Consider the following 14,343-nt stretch of genomic DNA (forward strand, 5'->3'; position numbering starts at 1 on the left):
GCATGACACAGGATATGACAAGGCTGGTCCTTTGAAACACAAGCACTACTCATTTTGCCAGCTGAGTGTACTGGAGCAATGTGAAACAGAGTGTCTTGCTGAAGGACACACCATGCCACCAGCAATCAAACTCATGATCTTAGGTCACAAACTGAATACCCTAATCACTAAGCCATGCACCTATAGTATCCATGAGAGTAGGGCTCTTTATATTAGTGATTGCTAATGTAGTATACATTAGTTTTCTCTTGAGTCGTAAGGCTCATGAAGTGGTTTGCCCAAGAACACAATGTACCACTTGATCCTGGATTCAAAACCATGATCTTATGATCAAGAGTGTAACACCCTAACCACTAGGCCACATGCCTTCACTACTAGTGTTGTAGTCACCAGTATTGTGGCTATTCTCAACATTGGGAGTTCCTGAAAATTCCATATAGAAATAAAATATCAGGCAAATACCTTGCTCTGGTTATATGACTCATATGTTGCACTCTACTCACCTGAGGTTTACACCCAAATATCAGGAACCCATTGACTGGTTTTCATAGGTTTGTCATGCTGTTTTATTGTTGTTGTTTCTTTTACTGTTTTGACAAAAGGTGCCTGTGTGTGTGTGTGTGTGTGTGCGTGTGAGAGAGAGAAAGAGTGAGTGAGTGAGTGAGTGAGATGGGGGATAATAAAAGAAACAAATTAGTTTTCAGGGAGGAGGATAGTTACTTACATGGTTGATGTTAAAGATTAAGGTCAAATGAGTGTGGGACAAAGTATCTTGTAGTATTTGGTTATGTCCATTTATCTACTGATTTCAAATCCCGTTGGTGTTGACTTTGACTTTCATCCTGGAATTGATAAAATAAATGCTAATGCTAGTAGTTTTGGGGGAGAAGGGACTGGACTCAATTTAATTGACTGTTTCCTTAAACTTTTTGACACCAACCACCATGACACTGCCCCTAGTTTATGATACAAACAATCTATTTCAACACGATCTTAATTAAAATCTTCCATGAAAATGTTGTACTAATTTATATCCCAAACATCAGCTTAATAATGACAAAGTTATTTTAAGAAATTTTTTCAAAATTAATTGAAATAAAATCATATTTAAATAGAAATTTGGCAACAAAAAGTTTAAAGCTTGTGTTCTAGCATAACCATAGTTCAATGATAAAAACAAACAAATAAATAAATAAATAAATAAAAACAGGAGAAAAGAAAAGAATGATGTAAAAGAAGAGTAGTGTTTGCAATAAGGTTTCAATTCCTGGCTTACCCATTTCACTTAACTTGTTTCTTTTACCTTTTCTCTCTGGTTGAGACAGCAGACACCTCTCACTTGCATGTGACACACACTCCAATCCACCCACGAAACCAGTCTTCAATTATAATTTTAATGTAATTTCCAAAAGGCAGCACTATAATAGATTAGTAAATTCTCAACAAACTCAGTTGTCTGGACCCAGTTTCTGGTGGCATTTGAAGTTGTTTATATATGTTGGAAGTATTGTTGTTGTTCTTGTTGTAGTTGTTATTTAGCCCCAAGGCAATAAATTAACAGAATTATTACACATTGAAGAACATCTTGCAGTATTTATTCTAGTCCCTGCTCTTTGACTGTATGTAGTAACCAAAACCTTATTTTTCTGATATTGACACAGTTTTATATATCTAATCACCACAGCACCCTTTATTTTTTATATCTAGAGATATATCTAGTTCAGTTACAATGAGTACAGGCTCCAATACTCAATTTATTACATTTCAACGCATATATAAATCTTATGTACTAAGTATAAAATTATTGGTTTCAAATTTTGGCACAAGGCCAGTAAGTTTGGGGGAGGAGGTAAATTAATCACACCACATCTAGTGCTCAACTGGTACTTATTTTATCAACCCCGAAAAGCTGAAAGGTAAAGCGGTCCTCAGCAGAATTTGATCTCTGGAAATGCCGCTAAGCATTTTGCCCAGAATACTAATGATTCTACTAGCTTTTTGCCTTTACTAGATATAAAATATTAATCCAAATAATATTTGTTTCAAATTTTGGCACAAGGCCAGCAGTTTTAGGGGAGGGTTTAAGTTCATTACATCAACCCTAGTTATTTTATCGACCTTGAAAGGATGGAAGGCACAGTCGACCATGGTAGAATTTGAATTCAGAACATGAAGATGGATGAAATGCCAGTAAGAATTTTGCCTGGCATGCTAACAATTCTGCCAGCTTGCCTTTATTAAGTATAAAATATTAATCATAACAATATTAGTATTACTTAAATAATACCTGATTGACTATGTCACCGATTATGTCAATGACAGTGTATTAAAATCAGTGTTAAAACCATTGAATATTATAAATAGTGTTTAATAAACATTATAATATTGATTTAAAGAAGAATAATAAATATTATTTATTCTCAGTTTTCACTAAACTGTTGATATTTTTAACCAAACAATCCTGCCAAAGTCAACTTTGCCTTTCATCCTTTCAGGTTTCATAAATAAAGTACCAATTGAGGAGGATGGATTGGTGCAATTGTTAGAACATCAGAGCACCATGTGGTGTCTATCCAGGCTCTTCTTCTTCTGACCACAACACTTGCAGCAATACTAGTGCCAAGTTTTATTAACCCTTGCCTCTGACAGCATGAGTTGTATGGAGACTTGCATGCATGGACAACTTTTGATCTTTCATAACATGCTAGCATTGAAACTGGCCATATCAGACACAAATACTCTGCATGTTTTATGTGCAAACCACTCAGATCCAATGTCTCACACCATACCTCCAATGTAATTCTAAAAATGAACAATCATATCATCAAAATATCGAAGCTTTGAGATAATGCATGATTAATTCAAAATAATGTGAATAATAAGCATTCCATTTGACAGAGTAATCTGAATGCTAAAGAGATAAACAGTCTTGTCCAGGCTTGAACCTTAGCATTAAACTTCCCAGATCCATGGTTTTGTGAGACATGCAGAAGGCCTCAGATATTCAGCCCAAAGGCATTCCAACCAAACCGTCCAGTCCCGTCTTTTTTTTTATCTTTTCCCTTTAAACGGCAGGTCGAGAAATTAATTTTTTGTACCTAAACACTTTCAAACTTTGGACACTTGTAGAATGTGTCATATAAAACAACTTTTACTCTTAGTGTTACTCTTTTACTTGTTTCAGTCATATGACTGTGGCCATGCTGGAACACTGCCTTTAGTCGAGCACATCGACCCCAGGACTTATTCTTTGTAAGCCTAGTACTTATTCTATCGGTCTCTTTTGCCAAACCGTTAAGTAACGGGGACATAAACACACCACCATCGGTTGTCAAGCGATGTTGGGGGGACAAACACAAACACATAAACACACACACACACATACATACACATATATATATATATATATATATATATATATACACACATATATATGACGGGCTTCTTTCAGTTTCCGTCTACCAAATCCACTCACAAGGCTTTGGACAGCCCGAGGCTATAGTAGAAGACACTTACCCAAGGTGCCACACAGTGGGAATGAACCCAGAACCATGAGCTTGGTAAGCAAGCTACTTACCACACAGCCACTCCTGCGCCTGTTGTTGAGAAAAGTTTATATTTTCAAAGTTATTTCCTGTTAAAGTAGTCGTATTTCGGTAATTTCAACCAATCATTGACTTGTATTCAGCTGAATAAAATTACTGCCGTTGTTTGTCAACAACAACTATCAGTGGTGTATATTTCGTTTGTCACTGTTATTTATGACATCGTTTGTGCGTTTCTACTGGTTTTAGTTTTATGATTAGGGTTTTAGGGTAAGGGTTAGGGTTATGGTTTTAGGGTTAGGGTTAGGGTTTTAGAGTTAGGGTTTTAGGGTTAGAGTTACGGAAAAAAGTGAAAAATGAAGAAATTGGAGGTGGAGGGGGAGGGGGCAAAAAAGTCTTTCCGAAAATAGTAGCTGAAAAACAGGAAAAAAGAACTAAAAGCAGTAGAAATGCACAAACGATTGTTGTGGTGCCATGAAGTAAACATACTTTTGATACACTCGTTTATTCATACAAACGTAACTGAGATGAAATATGTCATAAATAACAGTGACAAACGAAATATACACCGCCAGAAGTTGTTGTTGACAAACAACAGCAGTATTTTTTTCAGTTGAACACACGTAATTGATTGGTTGAATTTACCGAAATACAACAACTTTAACATGAAATAACTTTGAAAATACAAACTTTTCTCAACAACACTAAGAGCAAAAGATGTTTTATATGACACATTCTGCCAGTGTCCAATGTTTGAAAGTGTTTAGTTACAAAAAATTAATTTCTCAATCTGCCGTTCAAAGGGTAAAGATACTTTTTTTTATACATAGTATACTGTTGACTGTTATTTCTTGAAGATCAAGCACCTAGAATGACATGCTATTGTTGACTTATAAGAATATTTTTAGTGAAGGTCATAGGCATAACAAATTCTCATTTTCTCACAGTTACAAACCGGACTTTGTTCTTATGTAAGAAAGTATTATTGTTAATTAATGAGGGTGGAATACTAATGCAGTGACAAGGTTGTGTCAAGGTTATTCTACAATCTGGTTTCAATTCCCTGTTGGTACAGTGTTTCAATTATGTTATTGATTCCTTCCAGATTCCTCATTTCTCTTGATAAACATCATCATCTTGGATTTGCAATTGGTGTAGGTCACTGGTTTCCAAAGTGGGTGGTACTTCTCTGTTGGGGCAGTGGAGAGATCCAGGGTAGGGGTGCATTGAAAAAAAGTGAGGCGATAATGGGATGACCAACAAGGGGGTGATGGATATAAAAAAGCTCCAAAATAATGGGTTAATTAGGTTGTTTAATTTGTGAAATACAGTTGTTTTGAATTTGCTGCAGAAAGTTGTCTATGTTTGTGGTGGTGTGTGGGGGGTAGGTGTTAGGAATGTGGCCTGGGTGTCAAGTGGGTGGCAGCCTGGAAAAGTTTGCAAACCACTGGTGTAGGTGATAGAAACCTGTATGAAATACTTCACTATGTCGTCTTGCATTTATGGGTTCAAATCTTGCTCTTGTTGACTCTTGCCTATCTTGAAGTATCAATCACATATTACTGGTAGCATGGAGGACTGGGATTCAGTTCACTGCATCCCCTCTCCCACTCCCTTTACAAAAGTGACCTAATGTTTTTCTGTATAAGAAATTGTTTCATCCTTACCAAAACTGTTCACACCATTATCATCATCTGGGTCATCACCATTACCATCTCACTGCTATCACCATTGTCACTACTACCATCACCATTATCATCATCATCATTACTAACCACTCTCACTATTACCCTCACCCCTGCCATACCATCACCACACTCACTGCATCACTACCCCATCATCATCACCACCACCTTTATTACCATCACAATCACCATCATCACTATCATTATCTTATCACAATCACCATGATCACTACCACTTCTGCTACTAACATTATCACCACTACTATTATCACTCTCTTCACCACCATTTCTACTACCATGACCATCTTCACTACCCAGACCATCCTCCACTAACACCACATCCAACAGTACATCACCATTATCATCATCATCAACACTACCACAGCTATCATCATCATCATAATGATTTCTAACACATTTCTGGACATAGAATAGATTAATCATATAGATGTGAAGACTCAAGCATTTGCCTGTTACTTATCGTGTATCATCCTTGAAGATGCATGGCTCAGTGGTCAAAGTGTCGGGCCCACAATCATGAGGTAGTGAGTTCGATTCCTGGACCAGGCTGTGTGTTGTGTTCATGTTGCTCCAGATCACTCAGCTGCAGGAATGAGTTGCAATGTCACTGATGCCAAGCTGTATCAGCCTTTGCCTTTCCCTTGGATGACATCAGTGGCATGGAGTGGGGAGGCTGGTATCCATGGGCGACTGCTGGTCTTCTATAAACAACTTTGCTTGGACTTGTGCCTTGGAGGGGAACTTTTTAGATGCAATCCCCTGGTCATTCATGACCGAAGGAAGTTTTCACCCCCACCTTTTTCCCCCCTTTTTACCATTTTACCATCCTTGAAAAGTTGAAAAGCAAAATAATAGTAATAATAATAACAACAACAACAACACTTACAAAGGAGACTAAGGGCACTATACTTGCAGCAAAATACCAAGCTTCGGCCACAAACTTAGAAATGAACAAATGACTCCATTATACCAAATTTGAAGTAGATTTGATGAAACTGTTGCGCATATTGTGAATAAATGCCCTCAGCTGGCCCCAAACCAATATAAGCTGTTGTGTCATGCTGAGGTAGAAAAATTGCTGCATTGGGAAGTTTGTGAAAAGTGGGGGTTAAAAAGAAGTAAGATGTGGTATGAACATAAATCACAGAGAGTCGCCATGTTGGAGCCCTGTAAAATTCTGTGGGATTTCCCAATGTAAACAGACCAGGTGCTTGAGCACAATAAGTGGGATCTGGTGGTAGTGGACAAGGTGAACCACACATGCTCTATAATTGAAGTTGTGTGCCCCTTTTACACATGAACAGTTAAGAAGCAAGGCACAAAAAGAGACATATATGATTCTCAACTGTGGAAAATGAAAAAGGTGAAGATTATGTCAATTATTATTGGGGCCTTGGAGACAGTATCAGAAGGTATTTAGAGGAATATAAAAGAAATGGGTATAGAATGCCCAGTAGAGCAGTTACAAAAATGGTTTGCCTCCTTCACACAGCTAGAATCATCAGCAAAGTATTTGATAGTTGAAGAGAACAGACAGCAAGCTAATTACTCATGGAAGACTGTAGGAGTTCCAACAAAACCCAAGTTAAAATGACAGCAACAACAATAATAATAAAGAATGAACCTGAGTCAAGTCAATGATGCTAATAATCTTTTCTACTATAGGCACAAAGCCAGCAATTTTGGTGGGGTGGATAAGTCAATTACATTGATCCCAGTGCATAACTGATACTTATTTTATCAACCCACAAAGGATGAAAGGCAAAGCTGACCTTGGTAGAATTTGAACTCCGAACCTAAAGACATGAAATACTGCAAAGCATTTGTCTGGCACACTAATGAAGCTACCAGCTTGCCACCTTAATTAAAAAAAAAAAAAAATAATAATAATAATAATAATAATAATAATAATAATAATAATAATAATAATAATAATAATAATAATAATCATCATCATCATCATCATGCCCTGATGCAGTACCAGGCAGTGGCTCTCATGGCTTCTGATCTTAACCGATTGGAAGTGTTATCATGTACATTGTTTTGCCTTGGTATAAAAGATGGGCTACAACAAATATTCTGCCCAATACCACAGATTTGCTTGTCAGTTGTTTGACGTTAACCAGTTGACCATGTCCCTTGGTGGCTGACAATATGTGCATCCCTGATCACGAGCAGAAGTAGTGGGGAGCATCATAGCCATGTGTTTATAGGGATTCTTTGAGGTTTGAATAATTCACCTCTGGAAACATGGGTGTTTCGTTCAACATCCTTAAACAACCCTTATTCAGGGACCTTTTGAGCAGGATGGGTTACTTGACCAGAAGAAAATTCTAACTGGGACCCACCTGCAAGGTCATGTGCTGTTTATCATGATATGAGATCACCATGTCATGCACATATGGTTGTGATGCATGTGCCTGGTGTACCCTTATCAGACGGGTAGTCACGATAGGTATACTGGGCTTCGTATAATTTACCCCAGTGTCATTTTGATGGCATGCACTGCTCTCTCACTCAGTAATAATAATAATAACAACAGCAACAACAGTTATCTAATCCTCGCTGATCAACATCATCACAATGTTTGCAGACAATGCTGTTGTAAAACTTGTCATTTATAAAACATCAGAAGCAGTTTTTGTTTGGTGGATGAATGACAACACAGGTGTCAATTATAAAAGAGAAATAATTAAAAATAACAAGATATAAATAAATAGATAAGTAAATAAATAATAGCAGATTAATATAAGTGGTTAGACCAGTTTAGTTTCAAACAGTAGTAAATCTCTCCCCCCACTACTTCAACACCTCACCTCTGAAACAAAAAGAAAAAAAAAATCAATCTATTACCAACAACACATTCTGTTGTGTGTGTGTGTGTGTGTGTGTGTGTGTGTGTGTGTGTATGTGACTTAACAATGGTATGACAGGGGGTTGGTGTAGTGTTAGTGGAGGGGGAGTGGTGGTACAGACAGTGAGATGGAAGTGATGATCTGTTTAAGATAAGCCATACAGACCTTATTAAAGTGGTACATTCTCAAAATGATGTGGTGTTTACAGAGGACAGTTTCTTTCATTTTGAGCACATCATTTCTTTTTTGTTTATATTATTTTACTTTGCTTTTTGCAATCCTTCTTCATCTCCCCTGTCTATCTTTAGTGAGGTATGAACTGAACCTTAATGAGTGCTCCTAACTGAGAACCATACTTAAGGCCTCTTCCACTCTTAGCTTACAAAGATATATCCTTTTATGTAATGTTTAAAGCAGTGGTTCTCAACCATTTCTTACTTATGGACCCCTTGTTTACTATTTTATTTTGGGGGACGCCCCCAAAGCCATTTGATGTTTAAAAACTAGGTTTACTGATACTTCTTTGAAAATTCATATTTTGTTATTCGCTCATTCATTTGTATAGGTTGCACTATGTAAAATGCTAGAGAAAGAAACCTAGCTGTTTCTTGCTATACATACATTTAAATAAAACCTTTTCATGGGTATTAAAATACTGCTGCAGGTCCCCAATAAATGAAAACTCCTCATGGACCCTTAAAATACTACTGTGGATCCCCAATTTACTATTTTGCTAGCACAGACCTTGCAAAATCTTATATGGAGCTCTGGTGGTCACATGTACCTTGATTAAAAACCACTGGTTTAAAGGGACAAAATCCCTGAATAAAAGTTGGCTTGACTGGAAGAATCTGATTTGCAATCCTTTACTATGGCATTCCAACTGTATGTTCATAGTACCGGAACTGTGACTTCTCAATATGTAAAAGTCGTAGCTCTCCTGGAGAGATTCCCTGTTCTCTTGAGCTATGCATCCTTTTGAGTAGCATCACTGCAGAGATCCTTTGGAGGAATCCGATTTCATCTGGTTGTATTCATGAATGTACTCTTTCAGTCATTACTCAACAAAGGTGAGGAGGTGAGGATAGGCAAGGCATGAAAACTTTTCTGAAGACCAAATGCTGAAGCTGGTGCATTACTGTATCAGCACATCTAATTCAGACTCCTACCTCCCATCACTTGTGAATATGGCCTCAAGATACTTAAACTTCTCCACTCGCTTCACAAGTTTGTGAGTGAGGGAGAAATAGATTGTGTCTGTGATAGAGGAAGAGAAATAAGATATATGTCTAGACACCTATATGTGTCTCTTTCTCTCTTTCTTCTTATCTACATACCTTCCTTCTTTGCTTTCTTCCCACTTCTCTCATTAAAGTTCCACCACTGTTTAGCCTCATCAGATTTCAAACTGTATTCTGCTTGTATAGGACCTTCTAAGGGTAGATGAATTTGGTATATAATAAGAGGGGACCTTTCTGGTATTGAAATATAACAATTGAGGTTAGTAAGTAAAACTGCTGCTTACTTTAGTATATTGAAATTTATATATAGGCGCAGGAATAGCTGTGTGGTAAGTAGCTTGCTTACCAACTACATAGTTCTGGGTTCAGTCCCACTGTGTGACACCTTGGGCAAGTGTCTTCTACTTTAGCCTCGGGCCGACCAAAGCCTTGTGAGTGGATTTGGTAGATGGAAACTGAAACAAGCCTGTCGTATATATATGTGTGTGTGTGTGTGTGTGTGTGTATGTTGTGTGTGTGTTTGTCCCCACCCCAACATCGCTTGACATCGTGTTTATGTCCCCGTCACTTAGCAGTTCGGCAAGAGAGACCAATAGAATAAGTACTAGGCTTACAAAGAATAAGTCCTGGGGTCAATTTGCTCGACTAAAGGTGGTGCTCCAGCATGGCTGCAGTCAAATGACTGAAACAAATAAAAGAGAAAAAAAAAAAGAATCTTGCAAACCTAATCCAAAAACGAAATAGAATAAAAGAATATATTTAAATAAAGAGAAGGAGATGGAGAAGAGGGAGTAGAGGGAATGTTAAGAGTTGTGAATGGAGGTAGGAAGGTCGTTTATTTATTCTTCTGATAGGCAATTATAAAAGAAATGCAGAAATTGTGGCAGTAAGTTGTTCAAGCCCGGCAAAGTAGTTGATGAGTCCTTGAAACATCAGTGAAAAAATTTGTTATTTGATAGACAATTTGTAAAGGATGTCAATATATATGAAGGTGTGAAGAAACAGTGCTAGAAGTACTGCAAAACATTTTATCTGAAGTGCTAATGATTCTGTCAGTCCATTGCTAATCATCATCATCATCATCATTATTATTTTTGTTATTATTATTATTGATATCTCCTTTTTCGCCCCTCACATCACAACTTAATCTGGTACAGATAAGGTTTTAAAAAGATATTATATAAAAAGTGAAAGTAGAAATCTCAACTAATGATGATGATGATGATAACAACAATAATCCTCCTCCTCCTCACCACCACTGTCATCATCATCATCATCAACTTCATCATCAGTTCTGCTTTAATCATTCAGATCATCAAATTACTTGAAAAGTAAACAGATGCTGACACGCAAATGTTACATAATAATCTTTCTTATAAGAGCCGCAACATTCTCTTCTCAGTAGTAACCCTGACTCTGTTACAACATTCCATTCATCTCCCCCCTCCCCAACTCTCAGGCAAACAGTGTTGCTGCTGTTACTACATATAACATTGTATATTCATATGTTTACAAATATTTGCCTTTCACAGTTATTTTCTTAGTGTAAATTCCTTGGCCAGCTGAATAGGAACTTTACCATTCCTGTAGAAATTCTGTTTGTAGAAACCAGGATCAGAATGATATAATTCTTGTTGTTGTTTAGTCCCAGAATAGCCCTGACTGAGCAGACTTATCATCAAAGACATTCCAGTTATGTCCATTCTGTCTTTCTCTTGGCTATTATTGTATCTCCAGAATACAGTATCCTACGTGTCTCTTCAAATTATCAAGACTAAAATGCAATCAAAGGGAAAACTGGCTTTTGTGTATGTCTTGTTGTCTAATACAGCTTCTTTGAATACTGTCTTCATGACTAGTCTTGTTATGAAGAAGAACACTGATACCTGTAAAGATTTTTGATAAACGAGATATTTATTCTTTTTGTAAACAAAGAAAAATGTTGTCATTACTATGAACATTAGGAATGTTAGAATATTATTGTTCTTAGATTGGTGTGATTGTAGCAAAGGTCAAAATGTTAGCTGGTCCTTGTGTTGTTGTTGATGTTCATTCATTGTGGTTAGCTACTGGTCATGCTGCTGTTTTCTGATGTCTTGTTTGTCACCTGTTCATTGCTTTTGTGTTGTCAGTTTGGGTCAACCGCTGTCCACCATCTGCTCACCATCTATCTAAGTAGCTAAGGTGCGCTGAATATATAGTTGGTGGTTAGGATCAGAAAGAAGCATGCCAAAAGGGGAAATTGTTGTTGGAACTAGCTTCATGCTAAGTCTTGATTGGTCAGATATTTTTCCGTTGTTGTGGGTAATGTTCTTGTGAATTGCAAGAATATTGGATGACTAAAGCAGTTCCATGTGATACTGTGTCTTTTTATAACCAGAAGCACATGTGAGGGATTGAATCAAAGTTTATTATTAATGCCTGCAACAAAATGGTGCATAAGGATGGATAGTTATAGTACTGAAACCACTTAATATTTTTTGGTAGAAGCTAATGTAGTAGGTAGTTGAATGAAAAGTCAGAAGCCACATAGAATAAGTGAAGGAGAGATGTTATGCAGTGGTAGAAAATTATCTTTGATTTGTATTCCCAGTTATATTATTTTGTAAGTCACTGAATTTTTGCATTTATTAATTAATATCTCTCCTCATTCATCTCATATTCCTTTCAATAATTTTAAAAAGTTCATTTTTTAAAAATATTTTTGTCTAATTTTATATGCCACTGGTAGTATTTACCTAGTTTCAGAAATTCAAATATTAGGTTGAAAATTTTGAAATACACTTTTCATCTTAAATTGTTCACAGTTGTGTCAATTTTTCATCTGGAGATATTGAGAAAAAGTTATTGATGTTGTTTTCAGGCACAGTATATTTTGGACTGCATTATCCATTGTGTTCTTTCATGTCTAAAACAGTAGCTTGTGATTTTGTTTGGCGATTTGGCACTTACTTCTGATATATCAAATGAGTGCATAGCCGCTTTCCCTCATTGATCCTTTTCAGAATTATGTTTGTGTATCTAGAAGCACTTTCAGGAAGACAACACCTTCCGTTTTGTCGGAATCAAATGCATGAAGTTTAAGTTATGGTCAGGTTACTAGTAGTTCAGTCATTCTGTCAGCTCATACATAAGCTTGAGAGGAAGAAATAGAAACAAAGAAATACCCTTGCCTTTCTCTCTATCTCCACACACACATACACACACTTCACAACATAGTATGAGGTGGAAGAACTGTTGAACAGTAAATTGGTAGATTTGTCAACGAAAAAGTTCACCTTAGAACTGTGTTAAAATAGAAAGTCTATTTGCATAGACAATGCAATCCAATTATCTGGTCGTCTTTCTTTTTTGTGTAGTAATTTTATTACTACTTCTTGCCAGTAGATTAGTTTCTAGAGACAGTTAGACACCATAACTCTTAACCTTTGCTTCTCTTTATAAATAGGATTTAAAAAATATTTATTTTCAGTTAATGTTGCTGTTAGTTTTAATAATTTTGAACATGAGCATGACAGCACACGTTTCAGGTGTAGGGCGGGGGGTGTTTTAGCTGGTTATATCAACTTGGATTGGCACTAATTTTTTATCAGTCCCCTAACAGATAATAGTGAAAGATGGCTCCAGCTTGAACTCCAGACATAGAGAGATGTAACTAAATATTACGAGGCATTTTGCTTACTGTTTTACTGATTCTGTCATTCGTATAGGTAAATAATGATTTCTGACATATTTTGGGAGAGTGGTAAGGTCAATTCATATTAATTTCTAATAGAAGCACAAGGTAACATATTGTAGAGGAAAACACAATTGATTATATTACCTCTAGTACTTCACTAGTACTCATTAGCTTCTACATTAGCTAGTAATAGCAGCCAAATTCCCCTCAAATCACAATCTGTTGTTAAGACAACAGGACTCAATGGATAATGTAGTCCCAGGTATGCTATATCTGAGAAAAAAATTGAAGACAAGAGGGTTCCATCTGGAATACCTTTGATCATATGTCTGCTCAATCAGGACTGATGTAGTACTAAAATACATCAACAACTCCCAGAAGGATGGAAGGCAATGTCCTTTTAGGTAGGATTTGAACTCAAAACAGAGATGTAATTAATATCTCAAGGTATTTTTTTCCATTGCTCTAATATTGGTTTCAAATTCTGGCATAAGGCCAGCAATTGTTGGGGTGGGTGTAAGTTGACTACATTGACCTCAGTGCCAACTGGTACTTATTTTATTTACCCCTGAAAAAATGCAAGGCAAAGTCGACCCTGGAAGCATTTGAATTCAGAATGTAAAGACAGAAGAAATTCCACTAAGCATTTTTTTCTGGCCTGGTAATGATTCTGTCAGCTCATTTCCTTTCATTGCTCTAATATTATTTACTGAAATTAGACGTATTGACCAGGTATGTTTTGTCTTAAATGTCCTTTGTACCACCTGATATTGCTGGGTATTTTGGGATAAGTATCTTGTGACTGTAGTCACTCATTTAAACAAATGGATTAGTGGGAAAGCTATAATCCTTTGCGTAGCACGTCCATACCATTAGTACGTGTTACAAAAGCTAAGGTTAATAATGTAATAGTGTGTATGGTGATTGTGGTGGTGGTAGCAACAGCAGTAGTAGTGACAGTAGCAGCAATGGTGGGAGTGGCAACAGTAGTGGCAGTGGTGGTGGTGGTGGTAGTAGAGAGAGTGAAATGAATGCTAAGTACAGAAACCAATTGTCTTGTAATTGAAATTGTTGTTTTATTGTTAATAGCTAGTCTCCAGGTTAATCCTGATTATCACCACCCAAACTGTTTTTACAAACAATATGTTCTGGGCTACATTAATTATCCCTTAGTACTTTCCCTTTTTAAGGGAGATTTAACTATTTTGAGCAGGATGAGCAGCCACGTGGAGTTTCAATGTATCTCTGGTTAGCTATGTTTGTACAGTTCTTTAGTACAGAGGTAGAAGATTAACCCTTTAGCATAAAGATTACTTT

At 36.7% G+C, this 14,343-nt stretch overlaps 1 protein-coding gene across 3 annotated transcripts in view; it reads left to right on the forward strand.

Moving 5' to 3' along the window:
- The window catches only part of LOC115216466 (ankyrin repeat domain-containing protein 29-like), a 145,179-nt gene that overhangs the window by 83,945 nt on the left and 46,891 nt on the right, over window positions 1-14,343 (forward strand). The window lies entirely within an intron of this gene.

Source organism: Octopus sinensis, linkage group LG10 (genome assembly GCF_006345805.1).
Source record: "Octopus sinensis linkage group LG10, ASM634580v1, whole genome shotgun sequence".
NCBI classification, from domain to species: Eukaryota; Metazoa; Mollusca; class Cephalopoda; order Octopoda; family Octopodidae; genus Octopus; species Octopus sinensis.